Source organism: Megachile rotundata, chromosome 3 (assembly GCF_050947335.1).
Source record: "Megachile rotundata isolate GNS110a chromosome 3, iyMegRotu1, whole genome shotgun sequence".
NCBI lineage: Eukaryota > Metazoa > Arthropoda > Insecta > Hymenoptera > Megachilidae > Megachile > Megachile rotundata.
In genome coordinates this window covers 3471438-3496105 of record NC_134985.1, presented here as the reverse complement: position 1 = coordinate 3496105, position 24668 = coordinate 3471438, and the positions used below count along the sequence as shown (strand labels likewise).

Below are 24668 nucleotides of genomic sequence, written 5' to 3'. Positions count from 1 at the left end.
CATACGGTGTTTCTAGAACATTCCATTGAACAATATTATAATTTACAATATTCACTGCAATAAACTAACATCTGACTCTATTTCCGGATAACATAATATTAGTACGCCTGATATGCATTAACTGATTTGTTCAACTAATAGTTTTTAATAACTAATAACATCGAAATGGTAAAATATATTCTTATCCTTCTCTAGGATTACGCGAGAATACTAGGAAATTCGGGGCGAGCATCGAGGCACGTAGGCACATCGCATTATGGAATTTTCCATATAGAATTATACATTTATTCGAATGACTATAAAATAATACATTAATTTTGGTTTAAATGAATTAACTTAACATTTGATTGACTCTATGAAACATATTACTCCTTTTAAATTGAAAGCATAAAATAATTATTGAAAATTGAAAATTGAAAATATAATATATTTGTTCACGACGACGATCGGCCGTCATATTCGAAGCTGTCGCTCACGCTGTCGCGCGACTGGTCTATACGCGTTCTCATTGGTCAGTGTTTTTCATTAATAATTCAAAAACTAAGCTTTAATCAGCATTTTGGTAAAGGAAAAAGTTGTTCAGAATCACTCCAGCTACCACCCCCTAAAATTATGCCCACCAGTAGCCGAACACCCTGTATATATGTATCGGTTACCGACTGTCGAAATGAATACATAGGGTAATTGGTATATAATGTACCGTCGGTAATTGTCTAATATTGTCGGTAACTAAACTATTTCTATCAGCGGGTAATGAAATTGAACATAGGACTGTCATATATGGAAAAAACTCTTCCCGGGATGTTACAGAAATGTAAACGAAAGAACGAAGATATCAAAATAGAAGCTGTAAATTGCGCTTTAAATTTTAAATAAAAAATGTTCCTGTAATTGAAAATAAATATTTAGAAAACTCCAAATACAACTTCACAAAGCTTACAATTTCACTTATAAATCGATTTTTTAGTATTTTTACGCGACAATTTTTTTCATTCGAGTTTTCAGCCGTCAAATAAAAAAGCATTTTCTATTTTGACTGTTTACAATTCACTGACAGCTAATTTTAAAACGATTGACAGAATATGATTGGTAAACTGAAAGTATTCTTTACTGAGAATTTTAATTGAAATTTTAGGGAATCTACTTTCCATACTTTACTTTTTATATTAAAGTAACCTGAAAGCATCCTTTTTTAAAATATGATTGACTCGTTGTGAAGTACGCACTGTTTTTATACAATACTCTACAAAACTGTATGAAACGATAAGATAAACAAGTAACCTCTAAAAATAAAGGTAAGAGTTCATTTTGATGATGATGATGATGATTAATGTTATGGGCATCGACTGCCATGGTCATTAGCCCAAGAGTTCATTTTTATCCACGACGAGTGAATATAACAGTGCAAAGATTTAAATAATATTTAAAGTACCACAATTTTTAAAAAGAACCGAATTTAAATGGATGAAGGTTCATTTTAAGCTTTTAATTCTTGAGCTTCAAAATTTCATGTGTTGTTTCCTTGATATTTACGGTTATAGCAATATATAGCGTACTCGCACATGCCGATTTTTATGACGCTTATGTGAGAGTTTCCAGAAAACTATTTAACATGTACCTTTTTTGTATCGACCATTTTGTATCCATGCTACAATCCTCGAAGTTGTTGAGTGCAAATGAATTTTCAAAAATATCTCTGGAACTGGGCGTGACAGAAAATTTTTTTTTAATTACGTAAAAAATATGAAGAAAAAGTTATGTGTTTAAATAATGTATTAAAAGTTTTTTTTTTTTCGTAATCTTATGATTTATGCACGTCAACTATGGATTAAAATAAGGCTTATGTGCATATCTTTTTCTTGCAATTGTTTTCTTTTGCTATTTAATAGTAATTATAAAGTGAGAAATGTTCTTCTACTTTTGCAAAGGAAATTAGTGTGTTGAATTTGTTTTGTAAAACAAATTTATTTGTACAATGTTCTGACTAATAATGTTTTTATATGTTGCTAATTATTTCTTCAGTAACCGGAAAGGATATCACGCAGGAATATGTTTGACATGGTGACTAGTATGTATCACATTAATTCTGTTTTTCTGGAAATTATCTCTCACATAAGTTTTATGAAAACTGGTATGTGTAGGTTCAGTATATTTGCTTGTTAGTTACTTATAGTGGTTACAAGTGAGTTAGAAATAAAAGTTTACATTTTACGGGATTAAAATGAACTTGAAAATTAATTGATACTGTTGGAATTGGTGTCGATTGCAGGAAGTAATTCATTTGGAGAGGAAGGGAAGGAAGTAACACGCATTAGACACACACATATGTATAATATACTGTTTATGTATATACGTGCATTGGGAGATGCACTTACTCATATGTTAAAAATGGGATCACGCAACCTCCTTAAGTCTTGAAGTACTTTTTAAGTTACGCTAAAGATGACACCATGTAAGTTTTTGAATTACGTATGTTTAAGAAGAATAAGTGATTTCCTAAATTTACTTAGGTAAATTATAAAATGAACCTATACTTAATTAAATTCGATTATGCTTGTTACTCATTTCTTGAAGTATTCTTCTTCTGCTACACTTTCATTAATAAATAAGTCTTGGCTCATCAAATTCTGTTCATCTTTATTTTAGATAATTTGAGCAATAAAAATGGTTAAGTATTTTACCAATAGGTAGTAATTGTCGAACAAAAAAAGTCGTAACGAATACAGTTCAAAAAGTATACATATATTTCCAAAGTTATAAGGAATATTCTGTTTTAGTTGTAGCGCTCAACTTAATTGTTTCTGGTAATCATTTATAATATGTAAAATGTCGAAGGTTTTACTACTTTTTGTACCGATGTTTATAACCATATGAAGTTTTAGGCTTCATAATAAAAAAGTATAACATTTCAGTGTATGAGTGTTAATTTCACAACGATACGATCAGTGAACCGTTGTCAGTACATGAAATGCCAGAAATGCATTTCATGTATGGCTTTGTCTATGAAAGCGTTTTAACCACTCGATAAAAAATATCCAAACCATAAAATACCATTTGCTATGTTATTTGCAATTCATTAATTTACAACATAGATTTACAATATAGTTTGAGGTCGGTTTATTTACAACACATCGAAATTCGAGCAGATCTGCATAAATCTATTTCAATCCCCTGTATGGTGAACGATTTAAGAAAGTTTAGAAACAAAGTACGGAAAAAGTTTGAACAGCAGTAGGACTAAGCATCTTCTACTTAAAGAATTCTTCAATATTGAGTGTTATATCCATGTCATATTCAATCAATTCAAGCTCTCACTTTATTAGATTATCTAGCAGAGTAGATTTGTTGTAGTCAATTCTTTATAGAACATGTACAAAATGCAATATTTATTTCGTACATTTTATTCACGGATGAAGCTGCACTCACAAGAGACGATATTATGAATTTTCATCAGAGATGTGGGTAGTAAAAAACTGCCACACAATTATTCAAAAACATTGTCAATGTAGACATTTGTTTCATATATACATATAAATAATAAACAATCAGCTATATAAGCCTTTTATTTTACCAAATTAGCTATCAGGTGTATCAATCGTTTTCTTATAAACATGCTGTAATAGTCATATGCTTCCTTATAATAAATTGAATTTCAGGAACCTGATTTCATTTTTTCAGATTTTTTTAAAGTGCTCTTTAGAAAATATGCTACACTCCTCACTGACAAATAACGTATATGAACTATGTAGTCGAATAAGAAATGATTGTAGAGTGAAGAAAAATAGTGATTTTTGAAAAGGTTCGAACTTTTCTTATATGAAGATAAAGAAGCTTAATTAAAAATGAAAAGCTACATGAAAGATTTCCCATAAATATTAGTAGAAGAAATAGTAAGATATCCAGTTTTTTGATATTATTATCAGAAGCAAGTGGGACATTAAAATTTAAATAAAAGGTTTGTTAAAACCTTGGACATATTAATGTTTTGATGTATACTCATTAGAACTTTCCGTTTTTATTCGACGAATAATACCTAACTCTAAATCCTTTTAATCCTTTTTTTAACATCCTCCATAAATATATCCCCGAATCATTGATATATACATTTCATATCTTCGTGGCGATATTTAGATGAATGTAAGAATAGTTTATAGTATTCTTATTTATTTACGTAAATAGTCTATGAGGAATCTGAAAACTTGAAATTTCGTACACCTCCAGTAATCATACATTAAGTTGTTAGAAATTTAGAGTTTAGGTAGATGTATTTGACGAGAGCAAGCCATGTGCGCTTCGTCAGAGAGCTGTCCCGGTCGCAAGGGAAAGTTTATGAGGCTAGTATACAATGTATAGTTTTAAGGGCCATAGTGACGTTGGTGTCCTCACGGCCAAGGTTTTGCCGAGAAGGCATTCTTGTGCAGTCTGTGATCGTGGCAACACATCACAGAAATAAACGAGACATCTAACAGTTAAATTGTATCTATTTTATTATTTCTTTCTAACCCGCTCGTACTTTCTTGGTTTTTCTTACAAAGTAAAACTTTGGACAACAATAATTTAAAAAGAATAGTCATATGTGTTATATGTATTAATTTACTGCAAGACATAAAAGTGAAATATATGTTAGCGTCAAGCCGTGTGCAAAGGTGGCACACGTGTCAGGGTCATCGTATCCCGGATTTTGACCCGGTTCTCAGGGGTCTTGAGATAACAGTAATATAAACTCATGTCCGTCATCGAGCTAAGGATTGGTGGTAACCGATAGCTAAGGACCGCGACGAATTCTAAGAGTCGCGAATGTTATGGTTAGAGGTCGATGCCTTCTTCTTTGAGGATGTCGTCAAATCAGGAAGAACTCAGCTGGATGTTGTTTTAGACGTTTATTTTTGTTCAGACTTTTACAGTAACTCCCGCATAGAGTAAAGTTTAACTTAGAACTGAGTATCGAGGTCCGTCGAAGAGCCTTCTTATATACTAGAAATTCGAGGGAGTGCTAGCCCAGTGGTAGGGAGAAGGTCCTGGGAAAATGAGGTTTTTCCACAAAACCATAATTAGGTAGGGACACTGAAAGGAAACCATAAATTGGCGATAAAGAGTTTTTGTGGTTTAGCGGATGTTGGCGCCGATGGTCCGGCTTGATAAGCAGGTCCCAAATTTTGGGACCGAGAGTGGTGTGACAAGGGCTGGAAAGGGCTGGTTATGGGGTATGGAAAGTTATAGGGGTCCTTCTGGGAAACAGGGAAAGCTGGGCGATAGGGATCTGAGGGTTACTCGACAAGGATCACCGAAGATGTCGTGTCTCGTGGCCGATGACCCGACGTCATGGTGCTGCGTGGCACGTGCACAGGGATTAGGGTATTCTAGTAGGATCTGGTCACAGAGTGGGGAGGATATAGCATCCTTCGTTAAGCGGACCTTGAGGGACAGCAAGGCACTTAACCCAAAACTTTCAGAGAATACGGATCGCAAATTATTACAAAGACTTTTTATCTAACATATAAATTTTAATTATTTTAATTTTCGTCGCAAAATATTTGGAAATAAAAACTGTAGTATAACTTCCTGGTACACGTCTGATATCTGTATAAATTGTTATCCCCGTACTAACAGTGCGTATGTATGCAGTACGTATACATAAAACAGTGGTCAACGTTTTATAAACTAAGGCGTATTGCTCACATTTATTTTGTATTTGCCTTTGCCCACTATTTGCCACAAATGTCCAATTTTTCAATACTAAATGCTATTTTATAAAACTTACATTCAAAACTCTTGCATAACTTCTAGGTTTTTTGCATGACTTCATTTTCTTGATTATTCTTTATTTACAAATGAACATTTTCTATTCTATTAAAATCTGTTCGAATTCACCGTACAAAGTATTATTATTAATAAGTTTTCCAATAAGGGATGGAAACTTATTTCAATGAATAATTCCAAATTCAGAAGTAATCTCGTATTCAAGCGCTGAGCCTTGGTGATCAAAAAAGCAAATTCAAATGACAAGTAGAAATGAGTTGAAGCTAGTTTTTATCGAAATTATAGGATAATTGAAGTGCAAACGTATTACACAGTTGAAAACGTATTTTCTACTGTGATTCTTCATTCTTCTGGTTTCAAAGTTTATCTTATCGATTTTTCTTCTTGTATTAGGTATATTATACTTGAACAATTCCTCCTTTTCAGTAAAGTCCGCCTTAATTAGTACAAGCTATTTCTCCGATAACCTGTGAATATTCAAATTATTTTTCATGCTTAACAAGTATATTTTATGTTGATTATTTTATACCAAATTGTGTTACACTGAAATTCATAATTATGGATTTCTTTTAATCATATAGTACATATTTGGTAATAATAACAGAAAACTAATTAATACTTAATTATGAAGTGTTAAATTTTTATAAAATTGCTGAAAATGGATAAATATGATACATCAGCATCATTATTTCTGTGAATTACAGTTACCCAATAAGATTAGTGAATGTGAATTGATTGCTTTTACCTTTTAAATTTATATTTATATAATATTAATACACCGCTAATTTTCCATCCTCATGCCAATCATGTTAATATTGAAAATATTGAAAATCATCTAGCTGTTTATTAATTTAATTTAGTTGCTAATCGTTAGCATTAAATCTACAACGGAAGTTCATCGCGTTCATATCTAGCGTAATTCATTTATCAAAAGTTCCTGAACTTTTGCACCATCTCATTAATTGTAATTTAAATGCGAGGAATTCTCTTTTACGATCAATATCGTGGATATATCGAAAGTTGTAACAAGTTTTATCCATTCAAAATGTTTCGCTTTTTGTAAAGTAATTTTATTTTATTCGAAATAATTCATTTCAAAGTATACGGGTTTCATGCCTCCAGAATATTTTGTTGTAGATTATTTATGAATACTTCGATAGATATGTACATACGTATATTTTGTAAATATACATTACAATCCCTCTGTTGTTATAGCAATGTTCGCATATAATCAAGACTCGTTCCCTTGTTTCCTTTTCTTTTTCACGTATTCAGATGTCCTTTTCTATTCCTCCCTCGCATACCATTCATTGTTCAATTTTAATTTGACAATCATTTGTCTTTTTCACATTTTCTTATGCTTATAAATATTTTTATGCTCTTTTCTTTATAGATTATAATCCATTTCGTACTTGGCGCTTTCTAGTTTCTTTTTTTCTAGTTTATCGAACATTTGTGCTTCATTTAATCATTTTTCTGTTACATTTTTTGTGCTATCATTCCTTCTATCTAGTTCCCATCCACTATGTACTTATTCCAGTGTTTTTGTACAGTGTTTTTGTTCGCTTGCTTCGTATATCTTCGTATTGTTGTAGTTTTCGCGATCCATTTACCGACAGTATTCCTTTAGTGAGATGTTTGTCAAGCTTTTGATCTTTTCCTCGTATATGAGAACCTTTTTCCTTGTTTCCAATGGTCATATTTTTTGCATTCCTGTCTTCTCTTTTTCAGGTGCTCTCATGTATACTTATCTAGACTTTGAACTTTTATAACAAGAAGTGGTCTTGAAATGTAATACGAGTTTTCCAATGAGCGTTTGCACGTCAGTTGCGAAATAGGTTAAGATGTTGATGGTAATGATACATGATATTAAACGTATAGAATATATTATTTACGAGATACCCACTGCTAAAGTCTTTTCTTAGTTGTGAATGAGAAGAAAATGCTATAAGAACGCTAAAATATCCATTTATTATTGGTAAGGTGGTATGTTTTGTACAAGTCCCAATTGTTTTTACGCATTTAATAAAACAATATTTGCAATTACATATTGTACTGTTTAGTAATCCGTATCAGATCGCATCAAAATATTTTTTCAATTTCATTCGTAGTTTTATCTTACCTATATTTATTAAAATCATATACATTATGGAAATAAAGTACGTATACATAGAATTAGTCTTTTGTTACATATTTAAGATTCAAGAAATTTATGTTTTTTATATTTTTATGATATGCCACTCATGTTTTAATAAAAATAAATACTTTCGATAAAAAAATTATACTTTCATCGTAATGAATAATGCAGGTTATGTAGGCATCATAGTTTACAGCTTTTTGCTTAGTGAGGTATCCAATTATAATTTGTGTATAACGAAAGCTATAGGCATAATGAGATGTTGAGTAAAGTTTCAATAAATTGTATATTTATAAAATTACGTTCAGCATATTTTTATTAAATATTTTCATCCTTCGCGGTGTGACAAAAAAATTGCATTACAGTAAGCTGAAAATTGAGAAACTAAAGGAAGTTTATTGTTCAACTAAAAAATTTTTAAATGTTAGAAGCTGTATAAAGTAGTAATACATTCAATCGCCAATTCCAATCTCGAGAAATTATTCCACAATATCAAAAAGTGCACAGTGGGAATGTTTGATAAAATCGTTTTAAATCATTGTTGCGTCGAAGTATAAAGCAAAATTTCTATCCTTTTATTAAAGTACGAAATTATCATCTAATTTCGTTACCCTATGCACGCATATTGTGCGAAGAAAAATACACTTGTACCAATTGCAACCTTTTCATAGCACCTTTATCATTGAATACTCTAACCCCTATAGTTGTCAAAAAGAATTCAAATCTGTTTTCTTTAATTTGAATAAAATTATTCTGGTCTGGTTTTCGTACAAATACTTTTGTGATGTATTGTACGTGTCTAGAAGATGGAGTTACAATGTTTGTGTAACAGATGTCCGAGGGAAAACTCAAATTATATAAATATGATTGGAGTAGAAGCCAGTAATACGTTCGAAAATTCTGTTGAGAGACAAAGTCATGAAACATCAAAGCAAAGTTATATATTTTAGATTGGTTGACACAAATCTACAAAACAGCATGAGAAAGATTCGGAGGGTCAAAAATCTGGTAAAAGGGCGGACACGACAAAACAAAATGAAAGTCGGAGAGAAAACAAAATAAATAAAAGTAGAAAAAGGAATGTTCGTCCGGAAAAGCGAAAAGAATGGTTGAATGGACGTACAAGGTTGGGAACACGGAAAAAGTTTCACGATGTACGTTTTACGGAAGGAAAAAAGGTAAAATAGAAAGTTTGCTTCCCCTTTAAAAAACCGCAGATTGTATAAGGTGATCGTAAATTACAAGTGGAACTTTCTCTTTACAATGAAAGCTATAGTGAAAAAAATATTTAAACACTTTATAAGGAGTTTTGTATTACATGTTTGTCCCCAAAAGTTATATAGCATTGAGGGGGTCATAAAGCGAAGGTCAATATATTCTATTTATATAACCACACCTTTCTATTTATGTAAAAAAGTATTATTGTACAAGATTAAAATTAAGTAACACTATTTAATGGGGACAAATACACAGGAAGTTAATTTTGGATAAAAGGAATTGTTGCATCGCCTTAGAATGCGATGCAGCTATCTTTTGTATTTTTACCAGGCAATAGACCGAGGATCTCGAACTGACCGTACAGGCAATAAGTTTATGAAGCCATTGACCATTTTTCGTTAGCAAAAAATACTTTCGCGTCGGTACCCAAGTTTACTGCTTGGGACCAGCATGTTTAATTTCCTATTCCGTTACTTTCAATCATCGTCGTCAGGGTCAGAGTGCTTTTTCACCTTATTACCTGCTACGGGTTTTTCCCAAATCGCGGTATCCCTCGTGCGTCACCCCTTGGTCGCGGCTACTTCCAGGGGTGACCATTTCTTGTGCGAGGGAGGTGACCATTTCTTACGAGGGCGGTCACCTCTCAAAAATCAACAACCAATAAGAAAACACACCCCTTCCAAATTACCGATTCCGAGGTAACATCGACAGCTACTTTGGCGAAAGAAGACAGAACACGAATATATCTTCAACAACACGTATCTAAAACACGAAAAGAACACGAATATATCTCATACAACACATAGCGAATTCAAGAAAAGAACACGATAATATCTCAAACATCACATATCGAAATCACGAAAAGAACTCAGTAATACAACGAATAACACGTAGCTAAAACACGAAAAGGATCACGAATTATCACTTAAAACCAGGCCCAGAGCTCGTTAAATCGTGACTGGGTCAGAACAGTGTCGGGTGCCCGAATCCGCGCTGTTTACGCAACAGGAATCCTCTATGCAAAACTATGTAGTATATTAATGATACATTTGTAAGTTAAAACAAATTTTTTATGGAAAATATAACAATGAAAAGGAGGAACAGATCTCCCACATACTGATTTTTAAGGGTTTTTGGAGATTTAAAAGTTTTTGCCCACAGAACGTCAGGGACTATGAATATAGGAATCTGGGTATTTATCGAGCTAGGAATTTAGGAACGTGGACATTTCGGAATATAAGAATTTTGTGAAAAATTTCCGAAATATAATAATATGAAGATTTAGGTATATAACAATTTTCAAGACCTTGATTTAATGATCTATGGATGTGAGAATCTAGGATTTAGATGTTTAGAACTTTGGGAATCTAGAAATTTAGGTTCTTGGAATTTAAAAACAGAGAAATGTAGGAAACTTGGGATTTAGCTATCTCTCTAGATAGATCTCTATATAGGAACCTAGAAATTTGGAAACTCAGAAATATTGAAATCTAGGAATGTGAAGATTCTGCTATTTGTAGATTTATAAATTCGAAAATCCAAGAATTTGATGGTCTAGGAATTTGGAGATCTAAAACTTTGTGGATTTGAATATATAATAATATAATGATTCGAAAATATAAAAATTTGTAAATTTGAGAATTTGTGAGCTTAGAAATTTAAAAATTCAAAAACTGGAAAAAATAAAACAGTCTATTTTGTGCAGATCTCACAAGTAAGCATTTGTTTTGCTGTTTATATCAGTACATTTTCTATAGCATCATTTAGCATATGTTTGTTACTCAATTTAATAAATTACCATTAAATTTTATAATTTTTTCCGTTAATTTGTTTGCAAAACGGTACGTACTATAAATTATTTAAGATTACATCGCTTTGAGGTAATTTGATATATGCATCAAATCACCTTTAAGTGTGTGTCGAAAACAACCTCAAAAATACAATTTTAAACCAATAATTCTACTAGTATTTCATTCTAAAGTGAAAATACCAAACGTTAAGTCTTTGCCATGTACATAGTACTGAACGTTATCACTACTTAAAATAGTTGACATTTAATAAAAATCAATACGCAACAATACGAGTTATATGTAAATGAAATAAGACACACTTCTTCCAATAAAAAGATGTCTCGTCAATAAATTTATTCAGAACAATTATAAATTATTGTGTATTGAAATTATTCTATACTTTTTACAATTCTCTTTTGAAATATGAAATTCAGTCTCCTCTGTCAAATACAAGCAATATTTACAGTACCGTAGAATACTTCAAGCGATAAACCAATGTAAAATGTGCATTCCATTTCTTAGTTATTTCAATTCTATAAAATAATACAAGGTTAATCTTAAAAGTTATAAGAATTATCCATCTACAAAATAGTTATATGCTCTATGTTAAGAGTCTTTTGATATCATGTAATTTGTTTAAAATTAAAAATAATAGAAACGACTATGGTAACCAAAATTCGTCGATCCACCATATACATGTATGTGGCTACAACCAGAAAATAAATGAATGAGTTTCGGGGACAGCATTCATGTCATTGGATGCGTGATAAATACTCGTTTTCTGGAAGAACCCGCCTCTAGCAATAAATATCCTGCAATGGATGTTTATCGATTGAGCACTGCAAAAAGAAATATATTTGTAAATTGGAAACAAATCTTAACGAAATGAATGAACTCTTCAGGATTTGGAGCCAGTTTCTATTAATCGGACCATAATGCTCTTTACGGCAGAAATAATTATGCTGTAACATAAATGAAATATTTTGATGAAAATGTGAAATTTCACCGAATGAATTTCGTGGGCGTGTTTAAAATGTCTCAGGTTTCTTTATTTTGTCTTCTTACGGTAAAAATCAGTACAAGAATGTCTTTAACGACACAAATTCGTCTTGAATTGCTCTAATTCAGGCACTTGGGCCCGAAGATACTTCTCTTATAAAGGGAAAGTGCGTTGTTGAAAGGCACATGGCCTTTGACTGTCCTCCGATGTCTATTTTTCTAATAGTACATTATGTTGATTTAAAAACTATCGAACTTTTGATTGCAATGTTTTTTCTCATAAAAAGTGAAATTCCTCATTTTATACTTTAATGTTTTGTCTACCGTTATCAATTTTTACATATATTTGTTTATGACCTTATACAGGCAGTTTTGCTTATTTATTTATAAATAATTTTATGAAGCATTTGAAGCAGACTGGAAGTACGAAACAATATAAGTTGACTACAGATGGTTATGAATCTGTAATAAGAATGTCAAAGTCTGTAAAGTATATATCCGTCTCCGAAGTAAATAGAGATTATATGGTTTATGCATAGTTCGCAAACCTCGGTATATCTTACCTGCACAAACATCTGCAGTGTAAATATAAGAATGACAATTTTCGTTTATCCCAAATTAAATTATTGTTTGCTTAAAAATAATCATTTTATATTTTTAATGTTTACTTTATTTTTTAAAATATGTAATCCAACATGAAATAAAGTGGATGCTCTATGCATAATTGTATATTTCAAGACTAGAATGCATTCTAATGCAATCTGCATTAGAATGCAATCTAAATACATGATTAGTAATACGTCGTGTAATTTGCATTACCAGAATTCATAAGTATTTGGAAATATCGTTACACTATTTAAAAGTACGTACATCATTCCGAATGCCATTTCATCAAATAGATTTCTCGATAATCAATAGGCGAGTCGACGAAATTCACGTCCATTCCGATTTTACGTGTAATTTTATCAGCGATAATGGGGAATCATTAAACTAATGCGTGCACTATATTTGCGTTGGCCGACGATGTCTTTATGGCCTGGTCAACGTACGATCAAGTTCATTTGACTTAACGTTACAGAGTTACCAATACTGACCAAAATGTTTGCTACGAGAGACTCTGTAGCAAACATCTCGTGAAAACCAGCAACTTCACCAAATTTATTATTTAAACCTGAAACGAATATAAATATTCAAATTATATATTAACAGTTACATTTTGAATTATAAATTATAAGTTAAACGCACTTGTGATTTTCTAAAAATTAACACCTGGCCGTACAATATTGTCTTCAGAACGTGAAGCACTTCTGAAAAGATCGTATTCTAATTTATAACTTAGTTTCCAGTATAAACTGTTTTTATTAAATGAATATTAAAATTAATTGGAAAATAATGCGATGAGTGCTAACAAAAATTGCTAAGATATCAGATATTCAAGAACCACAAAAATGTTGATGCATTTGCAAATGTGAATTGTACTCATTGTTAATCAAGATGTACGGGTATCTCAAAAGGTATCTAGTAAAATCGACATGAGAATGAGAGAACGAATCTCATACAGTGTGAGATAAGGTATTGAAGCTATCGGTAAATGAAATGTAAAAGAAGACTGTGGCAAAGATGCTGCTTATTAATTCACCGCTAGAATTACGTTTCCTCTCTTCTGATCTAGCCAAGAGAAAGAACAATAGATGCTTTCATCTAACAAGGAAACATATCGAACCGTGACACACCTTTATTTTAATAAAAATGCTGATTGCCCCTTTTCATAGGAGGTGATTTTAAATTATATATTGTTAGAAAATAAAGTTTTAAATGAAAATTTAGGTTCATTAAATAACTTCTACGTTTCTATTTCACTTTCGTTTATTCGGTACTATTGTATATAAACAACTGTTCGCTTCGATAGCTCAACACAGAATGAATCTTCGCCGCTACCTGCCGCGAAGGGTGCTCTCTACCCCTCGTCGCGCTATGGCCGGTTATTCTGTTGATAAGCATTCCTCACTACTGCCTACCGTCCTTATTCCAACAATATCTAATAAACATTGCAACAAACAACAACTTCCAAAAACACATATCCTCTATTTTTGTCCATAGTTTACGTACACGAAGTTGTAAAAAAATAGATCAACGTTTAGTGCAAAAATTTAAACAAAAATTATAAATTTTCAAAATATTATTTAAACAAATAAAGTTTATTAAAATTTTTTCCGCACAAAAATTCCCTATTTAAAGACCAACAATTTACAAAAAAAAGAATGCAATTATCTTCTTTAAAACCTGAGATATTCCCAAAAATATGAATTCAACTCCCATATATTTTTACCCCTTCAATGTGAGCGATGGTCGATAAAAAAAATACGTGTCAAATATTTTCTTGAGAACTATCTTTCACATAAATTTCATTAAAATTGGTGTGCCGCGGTTCGATATGTTTTTTTGTAAGACAGGACCGTTATTTGACGACTGTTTCATATCAGACCTAAGGTAGCTTGGTTTCTCGACTTTTCTAAAGATACAGTTCACTTTAGTTCAGATTGGGCCAAGACTTTTATATATCTGCTTGTAGCGGGTAATCGAAAGTTTCTATCGTAAATATTATATAAATCCTTTACTTTTGCGTTGACAAGATTCAAATCTAAAACGGTCTATTTCAGTTTCTGGGTCATGGTATGCCCTCGCATTGCTATCTGATCTGAACGTAGTTGTGTAACGTCCCTGGGGAAACTTTTTTTTCTTTCTACCGGCATCATCGCGACAATCTTCTATCCATCGATTAGAATAGTCAATTATCGACCGTAGTTGCCAATTATCGACAGTACATTAGGTATCTATTACCATATCTATCAAATTCGACAGTCGGTAATTATAACATATATGTATGCAGGGTGTCCCGCAATTAGTGTAGGACCCGAAAAGGGGTGGTAGGTGGGGCGATTCTGAACAACTTTTTCCTTTGCCAAAATATTGGTTGAGGCTCCATTTTCGAGTTATTAGCAAAAAACAGTGACCAATGAGAGCGCGCATAGACCGGGTGCGCGAAAGCGTGAGCAAAAGCTTCGAATATGACGGCCGATCGTCGTCGTGAACAAATGTATCGATACTGTCGGTATAACGTCGGTATAACGTCGGAATAACGTCGGTATAATAGAAAGCTGTTAGATGAAAGTTACATTAAATAATGAATAAAAAAATCTGGATTATTGTTGAATTATCATTTATTCATGAATAAGAAATAACAAAATTAGTCTCTACTCACGTAATCAAAGTAAATCGAATTTATTCGATACGTTTATTCGTTATGGCAAAGAAATAACGGATAAAATATGGAAAATTATTTTCGTTCGATATTGTGATGATGAAAAAGAACAAATTCTCATTTTTAAAAAATTAAATAACTTTTCTATTCAGCAAATAAAAATTTGAATTGAATAATTAATAAATTTAAATGTAACTCACCCATTGAACCGCGATAATCACGATAAAAATGCGTCTCTGTCACTGGGCCAATCCACCGATCCCTACTGTTCTCATAAATAATAGAAACTCTGAAAAACTCTCAAGAAACTTCACTGTCACCTATCACTGTCACCCTTCATTATTAGTTTTCATTATCACTTTTCTCTCTCATTTTTCACTAATTTGCACTAATTTTCACTGTGAGTCCGATACGTAAATAGGACGAATGAAAACACGTGAACGAATATTCATAAATAATTTAAACTATACTATCTTGAAAGCAAGAAAATGGAATTTTCTATTAAAAACAACGATACATTTTATTTCGACATGTTTCTTTCGACAATAAACGATGACTGTCGATCGACGCCGCAGTCGTTCAACAGATCATCGTTGCATGGCAACCGTTCGCGACGTATGCCTCGCGATCGAGAACGAAACCGCGATCCGTGGCCAGTCTAACAATGTCTTCTAATAAAATACAATATAATATCGATTCCTCAATTCGGATACCTTATAATGAGAATATAGCGTATCGTTAAACATACATATCTATGAATAATCGTTCACGCGTTTTCATTAGGTCCGTTTACCGGTCGTGCTTATGTTGTGCAATTATTAGAAAGAGACAGTGAAATAAATTGAGAGTTCATTGACCCTGCCAGGATATCAGCTGTTGATGCTCTGATCGGTGGATCTACCCGGTGACATAAATATTTTTTATCGAAGCTAGTTTTTTCATGAATCAATGGGTAAGTTTTATTTAAGTTGTTTCCATATTTTTAAAATTATACGTACGCAGCAATTGATTTATTTCACTTCAATGAGGTACTGCATTAGATATTTTATTCCAATTTTATCCCATTTCGTAGGGAAGGTACTCATTCGTCTTGAAACGTGAATTTATTCATTTGCTTCATTGGAATAATCGACAGAATGAATTTTCGTGAATTTATTCTTTTTCCTTTTTGAAGGCTTAAAATAAATACAAGATACTTGGTCTGGGTAAACAACAACTAATTGGTTTATCTCCCATTCACGAATTACGAAGAACTTAATATTATTCTTAACTTCTTAATTCATTATTCAATTTAACTTTCACCTAATAGCTTCCTGTTATACCGACGATATACCGACGTTATACCGACGTTATACCGACGGTATCGATACATTTGTTCACGACGACGATCGGCCGTCATATTCGAAGCTGTCGCTCACGCTTTCGCGCGCCCGGTCTATGCACGCTCTCATTGGTCAGTGTTTTTTGCTAATAACTCGAAAATGGAGCCTCAACCAATATTTTGGCAAAGGAAAAAGTTGTTCAGAATCGCCCCACCTACCACCCCTTTTCGGGTCCTACACTAATTGCGGGACACCCTGTATATTATCATTTATATTAATTATCTTATAATTTTGATTTAGAGTAGATAATATTTTCCGCGAAAATAATTGAACATTCAGTTTGAATCATTAAAACAAGATTATGTATTATTTTATTTTATTTTCTAATAAATAGTTTGTACGAGAAATTTCCGTTACGCTATGATGTGCCTACGTGCCGCGATACTCGCCCGAAATCCTTGAGATCAGCGCTAATCCTAGAAAAGGATAGCGATACTATTTCTATTTTCGGCATTTTTGGACATTAAATTAATTAATTAACTGAATCAATTTATATACGTAAAATCAACCAGTGTTAAACTACTCATGGCCGGAACAAAAATTATTTCCTTAAACTAGAAAGCTGTAAATCGAAATAGACTCGCCTCTGATAGAGAAGGACAGAAAATGTATTTTTCGTTAAAACACCATTAGAGTACCATTTTAGTATCGAAAAGATAGCCAGAAATTAAAGAGCGACATTTAAATCATAATTAAATCGTTCGATTTTGTAATTAATATATAATAACGAAGTTATATGAAAATTTAGATATTCTGACGTCACAGAAATTCCAGGAATTCGGCGAACCTGCGAGTATAAAAGGGCGAGCGAAACCCGTCTAAAATCAGAACAGTTTTCGCAGTCGAGCACGATAGAAGTCTCTTTGATAAGAATAATTAGGAACAGTTTTCGCTGTCAAGAGCCGCAACGAATCTTGATACTTGATTGGTCAAGCGGGTATATGCCATTTGGACACTTGGTCGTGGGTTGTTTCAGCAGCTAGCTAACGCAGGCTCCCCGTTCAAACGATCTCGTGTCTGAAACTCCGTCAGGAGAGAGCTATACTTAGCGCCAAGAAAGGCTAAGATATCGAAACGATTGCTCTTAGCTACTCATATTTGATTTTTCGTCGGATTGCTAACGAGCCTTCAGATTCTCGGAGCTCGCTCTAGGTCGTTTCGCAGCTAGCTAACGCAGGCTCCCCATTTGAGCGGCTTGGTCTCTGAAGCCCGCGTTTTTTGGGTGGCAGTTCAGCAATCACGACTTTACGTTAGAATCAATTGATTTGCTACCCTGTCAGGCTTATACTTTTCATCTGACTCTGGATCGTTGGATTGTTTAGCAGCTAGCTAACGCAGGCTCCCCAATTAAGCGATCTGGTTTTGGTTGTCAGTATTCGTTTTGGCTAAAAGGGTCATGGACCATTAGTTGTCAAGTCAGATAATAAAAGAGTAACTGTTTCGAATAAAATTTCAATTAGATTCAGATAAATTTTGGTCATTTGAATTAATACAAGAATACTGTTCTCACTTAGCGTCATTTCCGTAATCGATTACACCGCGTTAGATAGTAGATAAATCTGTCTAATTTTTGCGAAAGCGTATTTAGGTGCGTTTAGAGAATCTCACTTAGGTCGAATTCCTCGCAGCGGTAGATTATAAAGCGCTAATATTAATTAATATTGTACAAATTGAGAAAAACTTTGTCATTGCGATACCTTCGAACACGAGAATCGAATACGTATAAAAGCGGAGTTAACTTTATCAGAGATCAGAATTAGATACGATCCAACATAAAGTACTGACCAGCGAGTCTCATACTACACATTGTTTAATTTATCAATTTCTATTATTTCTATCATTATTATTATTTCAAGATCTATTTAGTTCTTTATACTAATCAATCATTTATAATTTATATACTTTCTTTATTTTGTTGTTATTGTTGTTTGTTAGTTTCATTTCTTATCGTTTACTGAATAAATCTAATTGTTGAAAGATATTGACCTGTGGATTTCACTCCTTAACCGCACACCACACGAATCCCACAATCTTTATTCGTAAAATCGAGTCGTTTAGGGGTAAAAACCGCTCTTTACCTCTTAGCACTTGTAACTAACTAAACTTAGGTTCTAGGGACGTTACAGTTGCACCGTCTTCTTTAACCCTATAAAAGTTATAGAACGCTCTCTTTACGTAGTCCACAATCCACTTGCTGCGTAATAAATCATACAGCGATCCACGAAACTTGATCAATTATTTACTTCTAAACTACTGGTGTTTTATGCGTAGTTCACAATTGTGGAATCTAGAAAACGGCTAATAACGTAACAAATAGAATATAGATGAGATATGAAATATAACATAAATAAAAGAGAAATTGTAATCAGTGAAAAAGAAATTACAGATATTATAAAAGTATAAGAAAATTGCAAATGCAAAACAAGATATATACATATATGCTATGAAACAATACATGTTACATGTAGGATGTACCGACTAATCGTAACCCGCGTTCTTTTTTGTTACAAATGTTAAAAAGAAATAACCATAAATACGAAAAATCTATAATTGTTTTTTATAGCAAATATCATAGGGTATATAAATTTTGTATATTTATAACATTTCACGAAAAACTAAGGTGACTTGTAATTTTTTTACCGGAACTGCATCTTCTTATTTGAATTGATAAATTGTTAGAAGCGTTCCACATGAAAACGAATAGAAAAGCGTAGGTAAACTCTTCTTCTATCTTTGTAAACTACCTCCTTTTTTATTGGGACTTGTAGCCAATTCCATATTCCTTTTTTCAATGTACCGTCGAATCGTATGTGGATCGGTGCATTCGTTTAATAGTTTTTATTTTTATGGTGGATTTAATAGTATTAATTTTTGTTCGGTGTTATAATTGTTTTATCAAATTCTTCTAATAGTAATAACATTTCTAGTAGTATTTCGACTGTTTTAAAATTGACCTGGCAGTATTGCGTGCAGTTATCTACGTAGCCAAGTTTGTTGGTTAAATTATTTATCTATGAAAGGTTATAAGACTCTTGCCTACTTTGCATATATTATGTATATTAACTCATGAGGGGAAAATTTTATGTCTTTATATATCTGTGTTATAATGTAAGGTAACGTATTTGATACATTATTTTTCTCTTGAAATGTAATGTGATATTCAGTTGTAACATGAAAACTCATCTTCAGAGATCCATTTGAATGAGGATGAATTGTTAACGTTCTCTACATTTAAGTGTGAATAATCACCCTTGATTTCCACAATACTGATCTTGTGAAGAATGTGCCCCGATCTGTCAATATAGCTTTCGGACTACATACTATACTTCCATATAAAGTGTGTCGTAAATGCTTTTACTACATCTTTGTATTGTAGAAGTACAATTACAGAGTACTCTATTTCGTGTTAATGTAATTAACTTAGTTGGCAATATACTAATTTTCATATTAACAACTTTTCTCTATAATCTCTTATTTACATACTAAAAATAATTACTCTTCATATGATAGGAAATTTTTGTAATACCTTTATGTTCCTTCACTGGTTTTCTTTAATTATATTTTTTTACTTTTAAGAATCTTTATTAAGTCTTTCTCGTCTGAAATGCTAAATTCGTTATTTTTTCCGCTAGAGTTCATCTCTTTTTAATATCAGTTGTTTCAGATTTTCGTAATTTAAATAAAACAAGTACTTCTTGTTACTTAATTCTAACGGGTGTTATGGGTGTTAATTTTAATGGGTGTAGATATTGCTAAGCTGTTACTTGGTATTAACTTCTCTTTATGTTCAGTTCTTCTGTGAACTCTTTCCTTGTTTTAGAAGAGGAACCTGTTTTAGGAGGTTCTTGAAATACGTGTGTGGGTATTATCGTGTTTTCTCCTATTTCTTCAATTTTCTTTCCTGTAATTGGTAATCGTTCCTTCGTAAGTGTTTAGATGGCCCAAGGATTCAATATTTGTGGGTGGTTGATGGACTTCGACATTTCCTGTTTCCTTATTAGGGTTTCATTTCTTCTTATATCCTTCGAGCAATAAAGTTGAATTCTGAATGCCTTTTTCTTTCAAATTACTTTTGGTTGTGTTACATCGATACCATAATATTCTGAATGTTCTGAACTTGCATCCATTTTGGACTTTTTTGTATCTTCTTGATGTAGACTTTCCTGATTTAATACGACACTAATATGAGTGTTTCGGTTTTATAATTTCTTTCGGCTTAGAACTTATTGTATCCCCTGAATATGTAAAATGTCACTGCTAGTTCCTTTGAGGAACATGCTTGTGGTATGTTGATGCCCACTTCTTCCTTCTTTTTGTCTCCTCGACTGGATGATAGAATGTGTCATTTCATTTGGAAGCGTGTCGATTTGAATGGGATTTCCTGATGTTAACATTATTATTCCTCTGGCCTGATTTGTATTTCATCTGAAATTATATTTGCATCGCTTCAACTTCCGTTATAACAATCTCGGATGTATTGTCAGTTATAACACTGAATTTTTGACCGTATATGTAAAAGCGAAAATAATTAACTGCATAAACTACAGCGAATAGTGGGTAGCATAATATTCTACATAGCAGAATATTGTGTTTCGTCCTTATTTAGGATCCTTCAAGCATGGGAAATTAGTTGGTCCTCGTCGATTTCACCTGAGTTCAAAATTGTTGCTACTACTATCCCAGAGGCATCAGTGGTTATATTAAACGTTTCAGTAATTTCTGAATATATTACATCCAGGTTCCACTTGGAGCGTTCTAACGCATGGTCTATATCTATATGTATATATGTATACTTTTGACCGCAAACGCGAAATTAAATGTTTGAAGACGGTATAAAAACTGTTTGCAAACATTTGTTTTGAATAGATTTATCCGATAACATAGTTCAGATCTACATGCTACTAAATAGTTTTTGAAGCTTTGTTTGCAGGTCTTCACAAAAAAGTACGTAAATCTAAATTGGACTTTAAGATTGTCAAGACCTGTTGGTGTTGTGATGATCATTCAAATTTTCGATAGTTCTTGCAGAAATCAGATACTAATTTTGTTATTTTAGAAAAGTGTTCTATAAACCTCCAATGACACGTACATAGTTCTTATAGCTTATAGCTTCTTCTGGTTAGTTCGTACACTAACTTCTACTATTATGTGTTCTAAATGTGTTATTTGGCAATCACCGTCGCAAAGAACATAGGCTTTTATGGCCAATATTGTTAAAAAATAATTTAATTTAATTCTTTTTTCTTAGTTTCTTAAAAAATCCCAATGTTTCCAACATTTCTAAATATTTTATTTAGATTGAAGACTTTACGCCTGTAAAAATATAAAAGCAGTATTGGCCATAAAAGCCTATGTTCGTTATGTCGTTGATTATAACCGCGTCACGCTCATACCTGCGATGCTTACAACAATTATTCAGAAATCAATTAACGGCATATAAAGAGGTATAAAATGTCTAAAATATTGTAAAAGATTGTCAAAATAATGATATTTTTAATAAAAATGCTGATTGCCCCTCTTCACAGGAGGCGATTTTATATTATATATCTAATAAACATTGCAACAAACAACAAATTCCAAAAACATGTATCCTCTATTTTTATCCATAGTTTACGTACACGAAGTTGCAAAAAATAGATCAACATTTAGTGCAAAAATTTAAACAAAAATTATAAATTTTCAAAATATTATTTAAACAAATAAAGTTTATTGAAATTTTTTTACGCACAAAAATTTCCTATTTAAAGACCAACAATTTACAAAAAAAAAATCCAATTATCTTCTTTAATTCCGGAGATATTCCCAAAAATATGATTCCAACCCCCAACTTCGAGGGCTATTTTCACCCCTTCAATGTGAACGATGGCCGATAAAAAAAAATACGTGTCAAATATTTTCTTGAGAACTATCTTTCACATAAGTTTCATTAAAATCGGTGTATCGCGGTTCGATATGTTTTCTTGTAAGAAGTTTACTAATGCTATCTCGCTTGCTCTTACTTTGCTCTTCGATACAAATGAACTTAGCGCTACCTTCGCTATTACAATATAACATCACACAATTCGCAACATTACGCACAACGAATAATCATGGTTATTTTACATTCAATCACACATAACCCATACTTATACAATTTCACTTAAATCTAAATAAAGCTAAATAATTCTACAATAAGTTTTTAACACCAGGTGAATATTATTCATTAGATGCTGGAACGCTGCTGATACGTTTTTCAATCGAGATGGCATGTAATTATACTCGAAGTGGCTGTACAATGCACAGAACTCATTGTCAGTTCATTGTGCTTGTTTTCTAAATGCACATGAATTTTATGAAAACCAAACTTTTAGATGAGAAACGGAAAAGTATTTTGCACTCCCCGATCTCCGACTTCTACTTTGTTGATGAAAGAAAAAGCATAGCTGATGGAATTTTCATCTACTTTTTTAAAAATCCATTATTAATCTCCTGGAAAATTTTCTTCTTACAACCAGAATTTTCCAAGTGTTATACTCACTCATTTTCAAAATTTTATCATCTTACAGAAAACATACAGCTGAATATTCGTATATTCCATTTTGAGGTCGGACATCTGATTGTTTAAAAGGTATTAAGAATTAAATGTAGTTAATCTTCAAATTCTGAAGCACGACACATTGATACAAAGAAAACATTAGCTACACGATTTAACGCTTGACTGTAGATTAGGAGGTCTACAGTCCAAACATCAGTTATGTACTCTGCAATTATTTTGTCTGTGGTATTCCATCTTCAACGATTGATAAATCTTGTATGATATGGAAGATAATTTATGTATTTAGTATCTTTATTTTGATATATACTAAAGTAAACATACACATGATTTGCAGGAATTTGATTCGGTTGATTGATTTTTTAATATATTTGCAATAGTTCAAAACATTGACTATTATGGCAGAACTTTGGCTATCATTAAACAACCGACACTACGCGGCGTGTTTGGAAGCGCTACAATACTTTCTATTACATTTATTAACCGACTTCGAAAAAGGAGGATACTCAATTCGATCAGTATTTTTTTTTTTTTTTTTCTATGTGTGCCCGCCGATTACGCCTAGCTGGATGGACCGATCGAAACGAAACCTTTTGCATCTGTTAGGTTCTGACTCCCCATTGGTATCATTATCAAAAAATTTTTCATTTTTCAATTGCAAAGTATTGTTATTGCAAAAAAACCGGCAACTTTTGAAATAAACTTTTCTCGATTTTAGTGCGCTTTGAATATCTTATCACGGACATGATTCTGAACAATTTTGTTCATATACAAATTTCGCGGAAAGGTTTAGTTTTCGAGATATTAGCGAAAAATTGTTGAAAAGTTTTGAAATCAACTTTGGACGATTTTCATGTCCTTTTAATATGTTATCAGGGACACGATTCTGAACAACTTTTTCCTTATCCACAATTAAGGGGAAGCTTTAGTTTTCGAGTTATTACCGAAAAACTATTGTTACTAATATATTGAATACTACGTATGCCTCCGTGTCTCTGGTGGTGTATGAGTCAACATGCAGTCGCCGATTTTCTACTGTTTCTACAAACACGTCTTGCCGGCTGATAAAAAGCGTGAAATAAAATAATTTTTAGAAAAAAAATACACCGACTTCGAAATGCACTAAAAAGTATAAAATAATTTCTATTTCCTAATGAAGTAATTTCTATTTCATTCAATCATACAATTACGTAACAGATATGAATGAAACCTATTTACTCGTTAGGTATTATATTAAATACATTTCAACCTTTTCGGAGGCGGCGCAAAATTAAATAACATATTCAAAATAATCTTTTATTATTATTTTATTATTTTAATATTATTTTATTATTATTTTATTATTATAATTTTTTTCTAAAAATTATTTTATAAGTACAATACTTTCAACTTAGATTTTGCGCTGTATTAGATACGTTAATTCCTATATTAACAATTCCACGGAAGTTAACAGCCGGTAACACATCTTTTGGCAATGTTAGTATTTGTATTGATTACTCTATAACGTTCTCTATAATTTATTTTTAATATAAACTTTATGACTTATTTTTTCATGTAGAATCGCTCCCTTTTCTGTTAAACGTCTAGT

General features: G+C 32.2%; 1 protein-coding gene and 2 long non-coding RNA genes across 14 annotated transcripts in view; 2 read left to right on the top strand and 1 right to left on the bottom strand.

Annotated features, from left to right (window-relative positions):
• The window catches only part of LOC100880577 (uncharacterized), a 789502-nt gene that overhangs the window by 447468 nt on the left and 317366 nt on the right, over positions 1-24668 (top strand). The gene's annotated exons all lie outside the window — the stretch shown is intronic.
• LOC105663357 (uncharacterized) lies at positions 1303-8213 on the top strand. Of its 3 annotated transcripts, XR_001096838.2 has the most exons (4): positions 1303-2182; positions 2270-2452; positions 3679-3955; positions 7492-8213. It is a non-coding gene; the product is annotated as an uncharacterized LOC105663357 (long non-coding RNA). The 3 variants fall into 3 exon arrangements; XR_013037722.1 differs by lacking the exon at positions 3679-3955 and having other exon boundaries at positions 1311-2182; positions 7492-8205; XR_013037721.1 differs by lacking the exons at positions 3679-3955; positions 7492-8213 and adding an exon at positions 2647-3653 and having other exon boundaries at positions 1311-2182.
• Positions 11808-13981, bottom strand: LOC143264114 (uncharacterized). Its single transcript, XR_013037624.1, has 3 exons — positions 13638-13981; positions 13150-13211; positions 11808-13075 (listed from the first exon to the last, which is right to left on the bottom strand). It is a non-coding gene; the product is annotated as an uncharacterized LOC143264114 (long non-coding RNA).